This window comes from Apium graveolens, chromosome 2, assembly GCF_009905375.1.
Source record: "Apium graveolens cultivar Ventura chromosome 2, ASM990537v1, whole genome shotgun sequence".
Taxonomy (NCBI): domain Eukaryota; kingdom Viridiplantae; phylum Streptophyta; class Magnoliopsida; order Apiales; family Apiaceae; genus Apium; species Apium graveolens.
In genome coordinates, this window is record NC_133648.1 from 11,594,594 (window position 1) to 11,615,278 (window position 20,685).

Sequence of the window (20,685 nt, forward strand, 5' to 3'; positions counted from 1 at the left end):
GTCCTTTGCTCTTGAAAAATCTTGGTTTCTTCACTCTAATGTTAGAGAATTTTCTAGCCAAGTAAGCCATTGATTTATCTAGCTCATCAAGCTCATCAAGAGTGTAGAACTCATCTTCTTCATCCAATTCCAGTATGACTTGCTCTTTAGTGTCATTGGCTCTTTTCTCACTTGTAGAAACTTCTGGAGTTTGAGATCTTTGCTCATCATTGGAGGTCTGGCCATCATTCACAATTAGTGCACTTGAGCCGTCCAGTACATATCCTTGACCAGCCCTTAATGATTTCTTTTGAATCATTTCAAGTTCATAAGTTTTCAGAACCACAAAAAGCACTTCCAGTGTGATTCTACTCAGATCCCTTCCTTCTCTGATTGCAGAGATCTTTTGTTCCAAATGGTCAGGGAGAGTAAGCAAGAACTTCAAATTCACTTTTTCAACATCATAAAATTTATCATGAAGCTGCAAGTCATTTATCAGTTTATTAAACCTTTCAAACACATCGGTAATACCCTCATTTGGTTTAGCCATAAAACCCTCATACTGAGAAATCAATATCCTTATTTGATTTGACCTAACTTCCTCAGTTCCTTCACAAAGTATCTCAATCTTTTCCCAGATCTGTTTAGCAGTGTCACATTTGACATTGTTATTATACATTACATTGTCAAGTGACTCAATTAGTATCAGTTGCAAAGCACAGTCTAGGGAAACTTTCTCTCTTTCAGGTTCAGTATACTCAGAGGGATCCTTGGGAGCATAATGAGCTGGAATAACCATATCTCCTTCTGTGGTTTCCTCAACTCTAACCACAGGAGTGAAGGGCCCATTCTTGAGGATACCAATGTAAAGGTGATTGGCCATTCTTATAAACAGCAACATTTTCTTTTTCCATAAAGTGTAGTTGGCCTTATCAAAAGGAGGAATCTTGATACTACTGATTTTCTGTGTATTCATTTTTCCAAGATCTAATCTGTGTACTTTCATATTTTGCTCTGATACCACTTGTTAGGTATGAATACAACACAGAGGGGGGGGTGAATGTGTTTTGGCTTAAATGTTCGATTTTGATCGACTTTGGCTTTAGCAGTTGGTTGTTAACAATTATTTAGTAGAGTAGATGTTAAACATAAATAATTGTGCAAATATGTAAAACAAAGATCTTCAAAACTCACTTAATTTTATATTAAAAATCAAGCAGTGTTTTGCTACAAAATCTCTAAGTTCTTATTTTAGAACTTAGCTTCTTTCTTGAGAGAGAACACACAATTTTCTATCTAGATTGTTCTGTTTAACTAAAGGACCAGTGTTAAATTTATAACTCAGTTAACTGCTGGTTTACACAGTGGATAATAAACGTGCTATTAGCTTTTCTAAATTGTTACTTGTCATTTCTATTTATAGAAAAGCAAATCTTCCATTTCTGGCTTAGCATATCTTTAGCATCCCGTGATTACTTTAATCTCCTCTGTCAGTTAATCTTTGCCATTGATCTTGCACATCTCTCAAGCTGCTTTTTGTAGACTTGTCAATCCAGCTATGTGATTTGTTTGTTGATTTGCAACCTTGGATATTAAATTGTTCTGTAATTCTGTACTTAGAGAAATTTCTTCACTTCGAGATCTCCAATTAAGCTGTAGAGAACTCGATATCTCGATAGGCATGTTGGCTTGTCTATATCTCTGAAACTTCATTGTTGACTCGACTTATCGACAACTCTGAGTTCTCTAGTGAATTTTGGTTTATCGATAACTCAGAGTTCTCTAATGGACTTTGGCTTATCGATAACTCAGAGTTCTCTAATGAATGTATACTTGTCGATATCTCTGAGTTCTCGAATGGGTATCTGACTTAACGATATCTCCAATAGCATTTCCTGAGTTCTCGATAGACAATTCCTGATTTCTCGATAGGTCTTTCTAAGTTCTCGATTGACTTCTCTATAACACTAATTATGTGACTTGTAGAGATCTTGACTTAGAATGTTTTATACCAGACAGATTTATTCAACTCCAAGCTTCTTCATAATTCTTCTGAGGCATGATCTTCTTGATCTTCTTCCAGATAGAATTCTTAGGCTTGACACTGTTTAGAGAAAAATGCTCTAGTCTGCTCCTTTTACATTTTACAGACATTAAGTGTTACAAGTATGAATTACAGATTAAGGTTACAGTACAACTAATCTCAGGGTTGTCAGTATGACTTAGTCTTGTTATGATACATGCATGTCTTGCACAACAGGATCAATTATCTTTTCTATAATTTCGAGATAATGTTCCTCATTTCTGGTTGGGACGTTAATTCGTCTGTCTTCAGAGGTAGAATTGTGAGAGGAAGAAGATCTTGTTGCAATATCATCTATTTGAAGAGGTTCATCATTTCCAGACATTTCAGATGTCTCAGAGTCGGAAGATTCAAGGAGTAAAGCCGAGATTTTGTTGGATATGCTTTCTTCTATGTTTAACTCTTGTATTTTCCTATTAAGTCTGCAGAATCTAGATATATGTTCCTTTTTCCGCATTTGTAACAAGTTATATCTTTATTGGGTGGTTTAGTAAATCTATTTTTTTGAAAGGTTTTTTGTTGTAGGAAGGTTTATTGTTATTATTAAAGGAAGGCTTATTATAGAACGGTTCTATTAATTTTTTATAGAAGTGTTTAGACTTTGTGAAAGACCTTTTCTGATAAGGTCTTTGATATGGCTTGCATTCGCCATCACATTTTGTTTTTGAATAGCTTTTGTTGGGATTATAGTCAAACTGTTGACATAAAGTACCTAATTCTTGCTTTGTTCTTTTCATTTCCCATTTGAGACGTCTTTGGAGTTTTAAATCTTGACAAATCTTTAGGCATTCTCGTTGTGTCGGGCTTATGAGTTGGCCATATGTCAGGTTTTTGTAAGGTATCGGGCTTCCATTTCTAGTTATTAAAGAGTATCTAACTCTTTCACCGAGTAAGGTTGGAAGTCCAGCTAAGAATTTTTCCTTCCAATTTGCATGGTTCGACTCTTCTAAGCATGACTCTGGTAAGGAAAGTAGTTTTATATCTTTGGAAATCACTAAGTTTTTTATATTTGAGATTATGTAAATGCTCAGCATTCTTATCTCTCAGGTGAGAAGGGTCGCAAATGAAGTGGTGTGTTATGACTAGAATGAGTTGTGCTAGTGCTCCTTGGATAGGGTTTCCTTGTTCATCTAAAATGGGTTTTCCCTCTTCATCTTCCCTAATGGAATTTAGGATTTCAAGATGTTTTTCAGGGGTAAGGTGATAGTCCCACCAACCTTTCAATTGGCCAGAGAACCCTGCTATGAGTAATTCAGCTATACCTTTGTCCGGGGTTCCTATTTGGGTTGTATAAGCATTGGCTGCCATGGTCATTTGTTGTAAATGATTTAGAACGTTACATTCAGACATTCCTTCTATATTCCATTCATAAACAGAGGATGCATTGAATTTAGACTGGATGCATTGAATTTAGATGAAATTTCCCTCTTCATCTTCCCTAAAGGAATTTAGAATTTCAAGATGATTTTCAAGATGAAAAAGGAAACCCTATCCAAGGAGCACTAGCACAACTCATTATAGTCATAACACACCACTTTATTGTTGACCCTTCTCACTTGAGAGATAAGAATACCGAGCTTTTACATAATCTCAAATGTAAAAAACTTAGTGATTTCCAAAGATATAAAACTACTTTCCTTACCAGAGTCATGCTTGGAGAAGACTCGAACCATGCAAATTGGAAGGAAAAATTCTTAGCCGAACTTCCAACCTTACTCGGTGAAAGAGTTAGAACCTCTTTAATAACTAGAAATGGAAGCCCGATACCTTACAAAAACCTGACATATGGCCAACTCATAAGCCCGACACAACGAGAATGCCTAAAGATTTGTCAAGATTTAAAACTCCAAAGACATCTCAAATGGGAAATGAAACAAACAAAGCAGGAATTAGGTACTTTATGTCAACAGTTTGACTATAATCCCAACAAAAGCTATTCAAAAACAAAATGTGATGGCGAATACAAGCCATATCAAAGACCTAATCAGAAAAGGTCTTTCACAAAGTCTAAACACTTCTACAAAAAATCAACAGAACCGTTCTATAATAAGCCTTCCTTTAATAATAACAATAAACCTTCCTACAACAAAAAACCTTTCAACAAAAATAGATTCACTAAACCACCCAATAAAGATATAACTTGTTATAAATGCGAAAAAGGGACATATATCTATATTCTGCAGACTTAATAGGAAAATACAAGAGTTAAACATAGAAGAAAGCCTATCCAACAAAATCTCGGCTCTACTCCTTGAATCTTCCGACTCTGAGACATCTGAAATGTCTGGAAATGATGAACCTCTTCAAATAGAGGATATTGCAACAAGCTCTTCTTCCTCTCACAATTCCTCCTCTGAAGACAGATGAATCAACGTCCTAACCAGAAATGAGGAACATCCTCTCGAAATTATAGAAAAGATAACTGATCCCCAAATAAGAAAAGAGCTCTTAGAAAAATTACTCCAACGACCAATTGAACCCAAACCAGAACAAAAACCTCTATTCTCCCATCAACAAAAACTACATATGTGACTTGACCACAATATTAAAAAAAAACAAAAACCCAACCAGAAATCTGTTCCAACAATACAAGACCTACACAAAGAAATCAAAGAAATCAAAGAAGAATTAAAAATCCTTAAAGAATAACAGAAGATAGATTCTGAAGTATTAAATGTCCTTCTAGTTCATGAAATAGAAGAACAAAATACTGAACAAAAACAACTAAGCAGTTTAAACAATACTCCTGAACAAGATGAAGATTTCTTATTTGAATTAAGACAAGTTACCTACCGAAGATATCTCATAAAAGTCAAAGTTATCTTTTCAGATGACTTTATCTTAGATACCATTGCCTTATTAGATACAGGAGCATATTTGAATTGCATTAAAAAAGAAATAATACCAAAAAGATTTCATCAGCATACCAACAAAAAATTAACCGCCGCTAATAACTCAAACCTCAATGTAGTTAGTAAGGTTGATGCCTCTATCAATAATAAAACTTTCTAAATTAAGAAATCTTTTCTTCTAGTTAAGGGAATACATCATCTTATCATATTAGGTACACATGTCTTCAATTTAATAACCTCGTTTACTATCACCTACGAAGGTATTACTTTCAAAACCCATGACACCCAACTTACCTTCCCATTTAATGGAAAACCCAAAACAAGGAACCTCAATACAATAAAGGCATATTCTATATATAATAACGAGATAAATGCCTTATTTCAAGGCAAACATATTCAATTATCACGTCTAAAACAAGACTTTTCCTCTCAGAAGATTAAGAAGCAGTTACAAGACCGCTTTATCAAAGAAAAAATCTTAAAATTACTAAATAGAATTGGAACTCTGTTCTGACTTACCAAATGCATTTTGGCATAGAAAACAACATATGATTGATTTACCTTATGAAAAAGAATTTGATGAGAAGGAAATACCAACAAAAGCGAGACATATCCAAATGAACTCCGACCTAGAACAACATTGCAGAAAAGATATCACTGATCTCGAATCCAAAGGAATCATATCAAAATCCAGATCTCCGTGGTCATATGCAGTTTTCTATATAAACAAAAATGCCGAAATTGAGAGAGGGACACCAAGACTAGTTATCAATTATAAGCCTATAAATTAAGCCCTAAGATGGGTACGATACCCTATACCTAATAAAAAAGACCTTTTACAAAAATTAAGATCTTCGGTAATCTTCGTTTATATATATATATATCAGTAATTTTATCCGATTCAGTAAGTTTTCAAACAACTCATGTTTAGGTTAAAGTTCGGTTTGGTAGATTTGCGAACAACTCGTGTTCAGTTTGATATTATCAGAATAAAAAATTTGAGAATGCTAACGAATATTGTTGAATCCTCTAATTTTTTGTTCGTATTCCTTAAATGTTCGTTTGAATTCGGTTCCTTTACAATACTTATAAGTCATAACAAGAGATGATCAAATCCCCCGTCTCCTCTCAAAATAAAAAAAAGTAACAATTGTTTAATCAAAGCATTGACTAAAATCAATTTGGAAAAGTGAAAATTAGAAAGTTACTTTAACCTTGACTAGCTTCGTTTTGCAAAACCAATGAATACTTTATAATTTAGGCCTTTTTTGGATGCGAGGTTGAGAGGAGAAGGGTCGGGTTGAGATAAGTTAGGCTAGGTTGGGTCGGGATGGGATAAGTTAGGTTGAACCCCCACCTCATTTGGTTGTAAGAGTTGGCTAGGGAAGGGTTTAACCCGTACCTTGTTTGGATGGTGGGTGGGTTGGGTATTTTTTTTAACTGGAGGTTTGATGTTTTATTTAAATGGATGATCCGGTGCAAGTTTAGTGGAATAAAATTCAAAAAATAAATATATTTTATATTTTTAAATAGAAATAAGTTATTCAATTTTCAATTTTAGAAATTGAAATTTAAAAAAAATCAAAAATTTAACATTTTTTTAAAAGAAACGTTTTGAAATTTGAAAACTATTAACGAATATTTAAATTTATTTTTCTAATCTCAATTTTTGATTATCACAAAATATTTTTTTAAAAAGGGGCCAATATTAGGACCTCACATCACTAACATATTCCGTAAAAAATTTTTAGCTAAAATATTGGAGTTCCTCTTAACCCTTTTATATATGCGTAAACATCCTCAAATTCATATCTTATGTACTAACTAGATTTAAAATATGCATTATAAGGACTCCTGTTAATGAAAACTAAAAAGACCACAACATGTTAAATGAGTATTGGACATGATGAGTAACAGAGCAGAACATTAAGAAAACCTTTAATCAGAGTGTTTAATTTCAGAAAATGACTCCACCATTAAAAATGTTACTATTTTAAAAAAAATACTAATTCAACATTAAAATCTTACACAATACTACAATACTATAACGAAAACCATGATGTGTCATTAGTTAAGCCTAACATCAAACAAAATCCAAGGTGAGTGTCACTGATACATAACCATACCAGAGAGTTGATATGGAGTGGTTTTCAGCAGTTACACATCAATTTCGATCTCTGCTATAAAATAAAAATGAAGTTGTAAACTCAGGTACATATTTCTCAAACTAGTAATCTCGCAAGTTCCAGTATTCTAGTCTACTAATCTGCTATGTACAAAAGGTAATATGGATGGAAAACACAGTTTATCTAAATAATCTACCCAATGAATAAATAGAGACTCTACTTACAACAATAATATTTATAGTTATGCAAGGATTCAGAACCAGCTATTATTTAAAAGTGAGTGATGTAAAAGAATCTTGTGTTGCTACGTTAACTGAAGCATCGGTGTCCAAAAAATGCCAAGGTTGATGGGACTGCAAACCTTGATCGGAACCATCCTTGTTTTACGGTTATCAACAACTCTTATTACCAACAAATACTATTGAACAAAGGTGTTGTCCCTGACTGCTTCTAAATATAAGATAACAATTTAGCTAATATTTTATTTAGACTACAATTATACCATTTAGCTAATCATTTTAATAGGACTTTCAATGCATTGTCAACAGAAGAAAAATGTACACATTAGACTGCAAATACTTATGTTAATAATCCTGACCTCAAAATATAAAAACGCAAGTGCACATTGATAAGCAACCAAATAAGAAAGTCCAAAGAATAAACTATACGAATCACTCACTGAGTTAATGCTGCTTCTTAACATCTTTCATCATTTTTTCAAGTACTGGTTTTGGGCATTTTTTTGGAAGTAGACATCAAGTCCTTTACTTGCACATGACTTTTTAACAAAAATACGAATACCTCAACAACAATATCTTCACATTCTAACTGTATTTCATTGATTATATCCCACAACTGCTCCACGGAAACTTCTCATTATCGATCATCTCTTTAAAAACTCCTACCAAGATGCTAATAGAGTCATCCAACTCCGAAGTTTGTTCATCATCAGTCTTTGTTTTTTTTTACTTGGCTTAATATTAACTTTGAGACATTGTACTAGACACGGGAACATTATCAGTGGTCGCATTGTCGTCAATGTTAGTTGCCAAATTTTGTCGGCTCATCTCTGTTGTCGTGATAACAGATTCACCAGTTGCTCAATCGATTCCAAACATTTCCACCATCTCATTACAATGCCTAAATAGTTTATTCATCCACTCCTCAACTTCTGGTTTAGCCTAACATAAAATACCAATGTAAATGTCAAGCATCTGGATCATAAAAGTAGCATCAGAATAAAGTAATGTGATAGTTAAGACATTCAATGAACCAAGCTAGACAATCACTACACAGAATAATGTAATGTACAAATATTGATTTTATCATGAAAAGCCACACTGGTCCTAAGTCCTCAAGGCATAAGCCAGTAAAACTATTTGTCTGTATTCAAGACTTCTCAATTTTGTTAGTATCATAGTGTATATGATGAGCTTCTTCAAGTGTATAACACTAAAAACATGAAATAATATTAGCTTCTTTATGCCCATACATAATTTGATTTCATTATCAGGACATCTACAAGGAATAAAATGTTTTTCGAATGGTTGTTTGAACCAAGCTTATTCTGTCATTGTTAAAATGTAATAATCAGGTTGACATTCCCCATCAACTGCAAAATGTTCACCCATTTTTAAACAACACTATACTAGTTGGATTGTGCTGAGATTGGAATATTACCTGATTGCGTTTAGATTGACTAGATAATCTTTACCATATAGGCTAAAGAGTAAGTAGTTTATATATATCTATTGTTTAATCTTTTGTACTAATATCTGACTCCTCGAGATAAATAATTCATTAAACCGATATACCAGTACTTAAGTAAGATACGTGTAAGCTAACACCAGGATTTCCGCATCTTAGTTAAGTCATTACTAGGTCCATACATCATATATAAATCCCAGAATCAAACAAAGCAACCATGTTTTTCTGATATGCATATGTAAAACTAATGACCATAATCAACCTAACTAATATCAGATTCTTACAAAAAAAACACAGCCTAACATGTGTCAAATTCTCATTAACGTGTATATATAATATATATTGAAAAATAAAAGTACGATAAATTACCTCAATTAGTTGTTTCCAAACCTCAGCTTCTGCAGTCCAATGTTGCTTAATAGGATCCCAATTCCCAACCAATACAACTAAGCCAATACAACTAAGCCATCCTTTAAAAATATCATAACATCTAACCCAGCTTTTCTTTAAATTTTTCATCATATTTCATATCTTTTGTTTGTCTATAAATTTTGTAGGGAACTTTTCTTGAAGATCTGTCAATGTTAGTGAATGTTTATTGTGTAAATTACCCATTTGCTTTATTCCCCGTAATGTGCTCATAATGATAGGACAAAATCAGAGCTTAGTCAATGAGAATTATCCATGTACAATGATTTCGGAAGTTCTTTTAACTAAACCGTACTTGCATTACTCAAATAATATCTAAGTGTAGTACATGAATAATGAAATCGGGTGGAGTGACATGCCACTCACCCAAGCCTGGCGTAGAATAAGTAGCTTTTGCTAATTCGTGCGCTACCTTATTCGCAGACTGGTAAACAAATCCGACTAGCACGTGATTAATATGCTTTAGGAAATGATCACAATCCAACACAATTGTGCCGAAATAGGCTTCCCTGGTTTGCCATTACATGCTTCAGCCAATGCCTTACAATCTGTTTCAAAAACACAACACGTAAAATTAAGTTCTTTCACCCATGATATGGCTTCTCTGAGGCTTATTGCTTCTGCTTCACGAGGCTACCAAGCTCCAACTATCCTCCTGTTTCTTGCACATAGGAATTGACCCTGTGAATCTCGTAAAACACATCCGATACCGATATTACCATCCTGAAAGATTGCAGCATCAACATTTACCTTGACCCATCCCTCTTGCAGTTTACTCCATATTCTCGACGCTGTTAAACCTGCGTTGTTGCAGCATTTCTCATTCAACTGAGCTTCTTTCCAGTCATTGAGTAGATTCAAAGCAGCAGCCCGAACTCCAAATATGGATCTGTTAGCTTTCTCCCATACCCAGTTATTACGTCTATTCCATATGCTCTAACACGTCATCCCTATTAATACACATTGATCATTCGAGCACTTAGCAAATGCTCTGACTAGAACCATAGTTGTTGTATCACCTGGTAAGACTTGAATACATTGTTGCAGCCCTGTAGTTAGCCAAACCGTACAAGCAAAATTACAAGTAAATAGAACATGTGTATCGGTTTCATTTTCCCCGTGACACCAAGGACATCGAGTCTACACACTTACTTGTTTAATTGCAAGGGCCTGTATTGTTGGTAGACAACCTTTACAGATTCTCCACAACACATTGCTCACCTTCCCTAGCAACTTTAAAGACCACAGACGTCTCCAAAAATCCACCATTCCATTACTTATATCCCCTTGCAGCCATTTATAACAGCTTTTCACTGTGAATAAACCATTGTCCTCCAAATTCCAAAACCACGAATCTGCTCGTATATGCACAATAATTGGGATTCTCATAATTAGTGTAATAACCCCAATTTTTGGAAATTTTTGAAACCCTTATGGATAGTGATTTTGCAGATTATGTTGAATAAGAAAACTTTTCATGCCACACTATGTAGGGGTTCTGTTATTGATATTCTGAGATTTTATTAGTACTCTATATGGTATATAAGTGTATGTAAAGATCGTCATAATCCAATTCCGAACACTTTTATTTTTCTCGAAAATCCACCAGATACCGAAAGAATTGAGTATAAGGTAACATGATTAAAATGATTTAAATTCAAGGATTATGAGAGAGGATCATAAAAGGAATATAATGTATTGAGAAAGGTTAAGGGAACCCAAGTAATAAGATCCCGGGTATGATCCCTCAAACGATAAACGAAAACGAAAGTTAAGCGAACCGTATAACAGATCAGCGGTCATTAGCCAAATAATTAAAAGCTAATAAAAGAGATTAGTGGGGATGATGTCATCAAACCAATGAGAAGAGGACAAAGGAGGGAGGGTGACATCACATGGTGACATAAGCATGACCAAGCAAGTGTGTTGTTGGATGATTGTGAGCCACACAATATTTACCATGGTAACAACCTAATTAACAAGCAAAACAAACACAAAAATCAAAAGCAACCAAAACAAAAATATTTTCTTCTTCCCCCACTCTTTGCTCTCGGCTTTTTCATGAAAAGCAAAGGAGAAAATTTCAAAAATCAAGCTACACACCTTCATAATTCAAGAGGTTTGTTTCTTTAGCTTCCATAATTCATAACTAAGATGAGCCATAAGTTTAAGCTCAAGATTCCATGTTTAACATAGCTAATCAATTCATCAAAGTTCTTGGTGAATAGTGTTTTCAAGAAACTAACTTTGTGTTTTCTTATGTTTTCTTCAAGATCCAAGCTTAGTAACGATAGTTAGTGGTTATTTAAGGCTTCCTAAGTGATTCTCCACTCTCCAAGGAAGGTATAACCCCTCCAAACCCTAACTTTACTTTGAGTATTAGGTTTGGTTTTGTTTTTTATAGTTCATGAGAACATGATTCTTGTATGTTTAGAGTTTGGATGGAATTATAATGATTTTGGGTTATAAATCTTGGTTGTTGGTTGATGAACCTTAAGTATAATTAGCAGCTCTTGTTTGAGATTGAATAATTTGGAAAAATCATGAGGTTATGGACTGAGTTAGTAAGGTTTGGATGAAGTTTGGTGGTATTGGTGGTTATGGGTTGATTTGTGGTTGATTGGAGTAGTTTAAAATTTGGTAATCGCGTAAACATAGCCGTCGTAATATCCGATTTACTTTAAGACTGTTTTGTTCTTAACAATCAGGACCCGTGAACTCACTGTTAGGTTTTGACCATTGTCATGATTAGATAGTTCATGTTACGAGCTTCGTTTTGATATGTGGTTCGTTTGAATCCGATGTACGGTTTAGGAGAAACGACCGTTTTAATTAACGGCGTTTCGCGACCGAACCATTACCCTCGCCTTACTTTGAAACCTTGGTTAAGGACTTTAAATGACTAATTGGGGTATGAAACAATTATGTTAAGTGGATTAGGCAGTTGGTAAGGTACTCGCAAAAGAATCACTTTAAAATTCTTAATGGTTAATTTATTAAAAATGGTGGAGTCGAGGGTACTCGAGCGATGTAAGTGAATCGTTAAGCGCAAAAGCAAGCGGTAGAGTCTAATTGGTTAAAGTCTAGTTTCTTAAGCGACCGGGGTTTAATTCCGACTTATGTTGTTGTTCATAGGTTGTCGGACCCACTCTAAGCTTAAGTTTATCCGGGAGCACTCAGGCAAGTTTTTTACCCGTATAACTGTTGTTGTGATGTATATGTGTATATGCATGGTCTTGTGATAAATGCATATTTGTTATTAGCAAATTCTTGCGATATATTGGAGCATGTGATATGGTATATATGCATGCCTGTTTCGTATTCTTGATTTATATATCTGTTGGTTCAAATGCTTATTAGTTGCATAATACCTATGCTAGAGATAAACAGTAGTTGCGTATACCCTGAGTATAGGGGACCCAAAGGTAAACCCTTTTCTAAAACCGGGAGTAGATGTTCCCGAGTATATGATATATATATAGTTATATATATATTGATATAGTTTTCAAAACTATTAATCGAATAAGGTTTATTCGATAACTTTATTTTATTTAATGAATATTACTTGAATATTCATTCGAGGACTTATGATTCAGTTTATATTATTTAATGAATATTATTTCGAATATTCATTCGGGGATTATGACTCCGTTTATTTTATTAATGAATATTATTTTGAATATTCATTCGAGGGCTTATGACTCCGTTTATTTTATTAGAGAATATTATTTTGAATATTCATTCGAGGGCTTATGACCCCGTTTATTTTATTAATGAATATTATTTTGAATATTCATTCGAGGGCTTATGACTCCGTTTATTTTATTAGTGAATATTATTTTAAATATTCATTCGAGGGCTTATGACCCCGTTTATTTTATTAATGAATATTATTTTGAATATTCATTCGAGGACTTGTGACTCCGATTATTTACTAAGTAATATTCTTTATTTTATTAAAGAATAATGTTTCGATAATCAAACTTATTTTTGATTATTCAAATAAAGATAGTACTTTTGTATAAGTATATCTTTGGTTATTTAATACCCATTTCAAGTATGAGTTTAACACTTCTACTTCGATTATTTTATAGAGATTATCCTTTTTGGGAATATTATTATTTAAATAATAATATTCGGATTTTTTCTAATATATTGGGACTGATTTATTTTAATAAATCAGCAGTACTCCAAACATTCTTAAAAATGTTTTCGAGTCTTCAAATTGACTTTTAAAGTTTAGAGCGGATCCCAAAACTCGTTTTCAAATTTAAGATCTTCGTTTTGAAGGGGACTTGAATACTCGTTCAAAAATCTAAAGGATCTGGCTCTGTGGTGTATTTTATATTCGCAACGAGGTTGCTGTTTTGATATATGAATTGGTTACTTACCCAATGTTCGGGAAGTAAGTCCATCTAATTGAGTCGGCATAAGCGACAGGCCGGGGTACGGTCTATCAAAGTGTAAGTGGCTGGGTGGCAGCCCATCAACGTGTAAGAGGCCGGGTGGCAGTCCAGCACAAGGTCCTAATGAGGTCAGGGTGATGACCGGTGGGGGATTCATCCATCTACTAGTAGAAAAGGTTACTTATTGGTATCTTTTCCTGATCAGCAAGATATCAGGTTTATGCCAAAATTCTTTTCTTTCCAAAATTCATTGGATATTGCAACTCTGTTCATACTTTACATGATAGAGGTTTTCAGGAAATGTATGAGAGATATATATGGATATATATATATATATATCGGGACTTAATGAAGTATCTCGTAACTTTATTTCATTCAATAATATTTCAAAGATTGAATCTATTCAAATCTTGTCTTGTAGTCTCATCTATGTGATGAACTTTTGAAACTAATTATAACTTGAACGGTGGTAGTTCAAGTAGTATTCAAAAAAGATATAAGCATATTGAAGTATCTTGTAACTTCATCTTTTCAACTTATATCTGGTTAATGATTATCTTATACATGACAAAGATTTTCACAAAAACGTTGAGACAAGGTTAGATATATGAGATCACTTTGCAACGATAGTTTTATACAGTTATAAACTGGAACTCTGTGTATATTATACATGGCAGAGGATTTCAAAGATTTTGAAAAGTATATATATATATATATACTGAATATTTTACGACTTCGTCGCGTTAAGATATCAGCTTGGTTCATTTCTTCTTGACCAAGACTTTCATGAGTACTATGAGAATGCTCATATATAGTTAATCATTATACATATTATTTTGGTGTGCTTGTTGCTCACCCTTGCTTTCTTCTTTCATCACACAACAACAGATAGAAAAGATGAACAGGACCAAGTTCCCAATTCGCGAGCGGATAGGAAACGTTCCGCAGTTTCCTATAGGCGTTGATGTCTCTGTAGCTGAGGTAGGAACTACCAATAGGCTAGGCTTTCAACTTTTGATGTACCAGACTTATGTATCTTTATCAATTGTAATAATGGCAAAGAAATGTAAATCTATTCAGAAACCCTTTTAAGGTGTAATGGCATATAATTTTGGAATAAAATGACTCATGTTATTTTTGGATATTCATCTTTGAGACTATAACTTGTGGTGTGTGTGTTTATTGTGGGGTCACAGTACAGAGTAGTTGATTGTTTATTAAGATTGGGTATTGTTAAGGGTAATGGAACTCGTGACAACCCGGATCCCCGACCCCGGATTTGGGGGTGTTACAAAAATGGTATCAGAGCTAAGCGTTATAAACCTCAGAGATGATGTGACGTTAAGATAATAAGTTCACTAAGATAATAAGAACTCTTTCCAAGTTCATAGTAGGGTTACCTAACGTAGTACTGACAGTTAAAACCCTTATGGGAACCCTTATAAATATCGTGATAGAAGCGTAGTTCGTTATCGTATATGGTAGCGGGACTCCGAACCCTGAGGTTGAGGAGCAACAACGCGATGATGTTTTATTACTTATTGGAGATCAGATTATGGATCCGATAGAGCGTCCTAACGCGGGACCAGATGATGTTTATATTGAGGATGTAGCGGTTGAGGATGTTGTCCTAGAAGGGATTGTTGCTGAGAAGAATCCCGTGGAGGATCCTGATAAGAATGAATAAAGGACCACTGAGGAATTGATGACTATGGTTAGGGCGACTACCAGAGGTAGGATTGGTCGGTCACTACCGGAGGTGCGTTCAAGTTTGTAAAGATAGTAGCCCTTTAACGCGGCTTACTCGTAAGACTGAGAAGTTTGAATGGACAGAGAAATGCGAGAACAGCTTTCTAGAACTGAAGCAAAGATTGGTGATGGCCCCTATGTTGGCATTGCCGGATGGAAAAAGGATATTTTGTGATTTGTATTGACACTTCGCATAAGGAATTAGGGTGCTCTTATACAACACAACAAGGTACTCGCGTACGCGTCAAGAAAATTAAGGGAATATAAAATTCAATATCCCCACCCATGAGCTTGGGATCGTAGCAATAGTTTTTCCCTAAAGATTGGAGGCACTAATTATATGGAGAGAAGTGCGAGATTTACGTAAGCCATAAGTGCTATAGTACATTTTTCCCGTAGAAAGAGCTCAACATACGTTAGAGGAGGCGGTTAGAGCTAATCAAGTATTAAGATTATGAGATTCTTTATCATCCAGGGAAAGCCAAAATGGTGGCTAATGCCCTTAGTATAAATGAGAGACTCAAGATAAAAATGTCTTTGGGAGAGTTGATAAGAGATTTTGAGAAAATGGAAATAAAAGTGAAGGTAACCGGAGCCGGTACCGAAAAGCTGTTTGAGATTGCAATACAGTCCGAATTATCGGAAAAGAACATATTGTGCCAGAAAAAGTGATGAATGAAGGCAGAGAGCCAACAATTAGATAAAAGATTAATACCGAGAAAGATGATAAGGGGATAGTGAGGTGTTCCTACAGAATTTGGGTTCCAAAAGTTCAAGAGCTTAAGGATGAGAACTTAGATGAGAGCCATAGTTTGAGGAATAAGATTTAGGGCAAACCCTGAATGTGATAGTCAGGGAGGTTGCCATCAAGAAAGAAAGAACCCATGACATAATAGAGTGGAAAACAAGGTTTTTAACGTATAAGATAACCCCGATTATGGGAGAAGGTTGAAACGTTTCATACTGAGAAAACAGAAGTCGAACAAGATAGGGAGAACCAGGATGGTACTCCTATTGGGCAATTCATGGACCTGTCTAAACAAAACTTATACTCTTATTCCCAACCACCACCCTGAGGAGACAGTGCGGTGGGAAATTCTTTCAGGACCTTTAAGTCGCTAAGCTCTCAGAGTTCCAAAGAACAAGCTGACCCAGTCGAGTCAAGAGCTTGGCTAAAGGAAATATAGGAATCATTTGAGATTCTAAATGAGTTACGAATCACAAAAGACTGTTTTTGTCACTTACCCTCCTAAGAGAGAGGCCACCCGCTGGTGAAAGTCCAAGGAAGGCACGTAGCCAGAGGTTATAATAAACTGATTAAAGTTCAGTCAATTGTTTTCAAGAAAGTACTTCCCAAGGTTATGGAGATAGTGTAAAAGCTTTAGAGCCAGAACAAAGGCGGACGAGTATGATGAATTATGAATCTAAGTTGTAAAAGTTGTCAAGATTCGTTCTGAGGACACGAATCCAGAATGACGGGATGTTTGAAATCAATGCTTATGTTGTGTTGGTTCATGAAATAATGATAAGAGAGAGGAAAATAAAAAGAAACTGATGTGGAAAGGAATATAAAGGCAATAGAATTTGAGGAATGATAAGGGAGTTGGGTATGAGGAAACCCTAAAGACTCGTAGCAATAGAAATAGAAAAGTATGTAATCGTCAGGATGAGGGTGATTCACCATAAGTTAAAGTTGATGATTGAAGGAATAAGAGATACATATATTTGATCCCCTGTAAGTTGCGAGGATTCGAGGAAACCTTGAGATAGTTCGAAGGATAAATAATGAGACGCGGATAGACTGAGGAGACAAGAAAGTAAGAAATTAGGAAAATTGGATGAAGGAAGTGACCTTCAAGAATGTGAAATGTAAGACCAGGGGCATGATACCCAGAAAGGGAGGTATGAAAGATATCCCAACATTGAGATGACTGTTGAGATAAACAACAAAAGTAAATAAGGAATTATTAAGAAGAAGTTCACGTTGAACACGACCAATATCTTCCAGAACACCCTTGTTATCGTTACCAAATTAGGCAAGAAAAGCGGATAACCGTTGTTATTTTTTGGAGGCCATATTGATTGACCTCATTTTGAATACAGATGTTATTGTGAAATTCAGCATATACTATCGAGGTGGGAATGATTGAATAAGACACCCTTATCAGGGATATATGACTTGATTATCCATGGAAGGATGCATGTACCTTTTTAAAGGTGGAATTAAGGATAGAACATCGGTAACTTAAAATGAATCCTAGGGGAATGCATAAAGGTTGGCATTTCACCCTTAATAGGGATAGTATGAGTTTTGACATTATGAATTGGAAATGATTAAGGTAATAACAACCTTTAAGAATTAGTGAAGAAATTTTTTCAGAAGTATATAGACAATGATTCTGGTATTAATAAATGGTATCTTGATATGCCCTGTATCTAGGGAATACATGAGGAACGATTCAAGGATAACCTTAGAGGTTTTACAAGGAGAAAGGTAATATTCAAAATTCTCAAGAATAGAAATGTTGATAAAGGAAATATGACGTAATTATAATGATGCCAAGTGGGGCACGTGTTAAACCACGAGAAAGTATGGATCGAACCAGTAATGGTCGAAATTGTTCAGGGCAATTAGGACTTAAGATAAAAGATGTTCTAAGTATGATTGAGAGTCAGTCGTGACAGTGATTAACCTCTAAAGACTGAGGCAATAACTTATGGAAAAATGGTGATATTTTTTTTTACTCATCAGATTTTAAGGAAAACATCTTCACATAAGCTGTGATTGAAATGAGGTAGAAAATTTATTTGGAGGTGGTTAAAATGACATTGACTATAAGGAAATTTTACTATCAGGAAAGGCCAAAGAGGTGGCCGACACTTTAAAGGTAAGAGGATAATTATCGGCGCTCGTGCCAGAAGAATACAATGATAATGGTTAAAGCCGTGAAGATTGTATTATGATTTGAAAGATTGACATTCCTTCTAATGACTGTGCAATACCCAACTGTAATAGTAGTTTGGTAAAGGTTTAATTCGTATAATCGCCATGAGCGGGCTATCTATCCCAGAAGATACTATCTTGAGATAAGCCAGGACCATGTTTCAAAAAGGACTAGACGAACCCTTGAGTTAAGTCTTCTATTTAAGGCATACGATTAAGAATGGTATTAACCTGCTATCGTTGCTTTGACTGAAACTCTTCTGCAATTTTATCTACTTCATGTCATGAAAGTACGTCAGAGTTTGGAGTGTTCTTCATGAATTATGATTGGTGATTATGTTAACTCCTTAGAAGTATTCTATACGACATGTATGGACTCCGTATGGTTAGATATTAAGATTTCATGGAAAGTGAATGACGACAGTAGATCAGTAGTGGACCATAGTAATGCAGCAATGATTCTGCGAGTAATGAGCTGATTACAACCGTGAGAGTCGTACTGAAATGGATGTTGAGATTGAGTACCACTAATCGGGTTGTGGTAGTGTATAAGTTATCATTGATAGACTAATTAAGTAGAGTATCTACCTATTGAATATTTATTCCCTCTTATGAAAAGAGAGTCGTATTACTATATGAGGAAGGTTGCGGTACAAGTATAGAATTCTAGTAACGATAATGTCTAGAATGAGATCCCAGATTCGATTTTCGATATCGAGGGAGTTTCAAAGGTGATTGTGTATAAGCTCGAGGAAGAGCATGGGTCCATAGAATGATGGACGGAATAACAAAAATATTTAGGCATGTGAAATACGATGATATAATACTTGATGTTGATATAAATACATATATGTTTTGTTCTCCTATGACAAACCTCTATAGTTCAGAGGTAGATTCCAAGCCAGATATTTTATGGCAATAATTTTTTTTTTTTACGAATATACAATTCTCTTCAGTTCGTTCTTTTCTCTTCTTTTCATTTCATGTAAGCTGAGAAGAACAACCCTTCCAGAAGGGGAAGTATTGCCGAATGACTATCTATCTGTGTGATAGAAGCCTAGTAGGATACCATCTATTGTTTAATTGTTTGTCAAGTACTAAAGGCTGGCCACCTTCTGTACTAACTATGCGATATAACAAGTGTTCATGATCATAGTGATCTCTCAATAAATTCCTTTACTTCTATATGATTGATCAAACTTTGGGAAATAGAAACAGCTGAAAAAGGAGTAGTAAAGTTATGGTGGTATTCGGAATGGAAACACATTCGTGATACTAAGGTTGACGTGGTTATTAAAAGGTTATAGAACGCTAACGAGCAAAAGTATACCCAGTATAATATTAGGAACGAAAGGTAGTAACGATTACGAACTGGAAAAGAATGGGTATTGAGAAGCAAAAGCTCTAATGCTAAAAGCTATAATGAGAGTATGTGCAATAGACTTGAAAGAAATTAGAATGATCACTTAACACGGATTGAGTTTTCTTACGACAATAGATCATATGTCATTATCGAGATGTCGCCTTATGAGATCCTTGAGGGAAGACAATGTCGATCTCCCTTACGTTAGGATGAAGTTGTAGAGCGCAAGATGCTCGGACCCGCAGTAGTCCAAAGGACTAAGGATATAATAGATCTAATCAGAGGACGGCTGGGAGTAGCTCAAGATGGACATAAGAAGTATGCTGATTTGACAAATGTAAGGACAAAGAGTATGAAGGAGGGAACCTTGTATTGTTAAAAGTATTCCCTTAAAAAGGAATTGATGAGGGTTGGAAAGAAAGGAAAGTTTAAGTCCACGAATTGTTGGACCCTTGGATATATTAAGACGTATTGGGAAGATAGCATATGAGCTAGCCCTACCCCCGAACATGTAGCAAGTCATAACTTGTTTCACGTATCAATGTTAAGGAAGTGTAATTCGGATGCCAGATAAATAGGGGCATATGAGCGCCTAGGCATGCAACCAGACGTAACCTATATGGAGCAACCAGGAAGGGTTATAGAGTGAAAAGGAACAAGTGCTTAGGAGAAGGGTTATTAAACTAGGCAAAGTTTAGTGGTAGGACCACAATGTGGGAAAATTTACTCGAGAGTTAGAAAGTGCAATGCTAAGAGAGTATCCCTATTCATTTTCTATCTGATTCCGGGACGAAATCCTTTTAAGGAGGGGAGACTGTATTAACCCCAATTTTTGGAAATTTTTGAAACCCTTATGAATAGTGATTTTGCAGATTATGTTGAATAAGAAATTTTTTCATGCCACACTATGTAGGGGTTCTGTTATTGATATTCTGAGATTTTATTAGTACTCTATATGGTATATAAGTGTATGTAAAGATCGTCAGAATCCAATTCCGAACACTTTGATTTTTCTCGAAAATCCACCAGATACCGAAAGAATTGAGT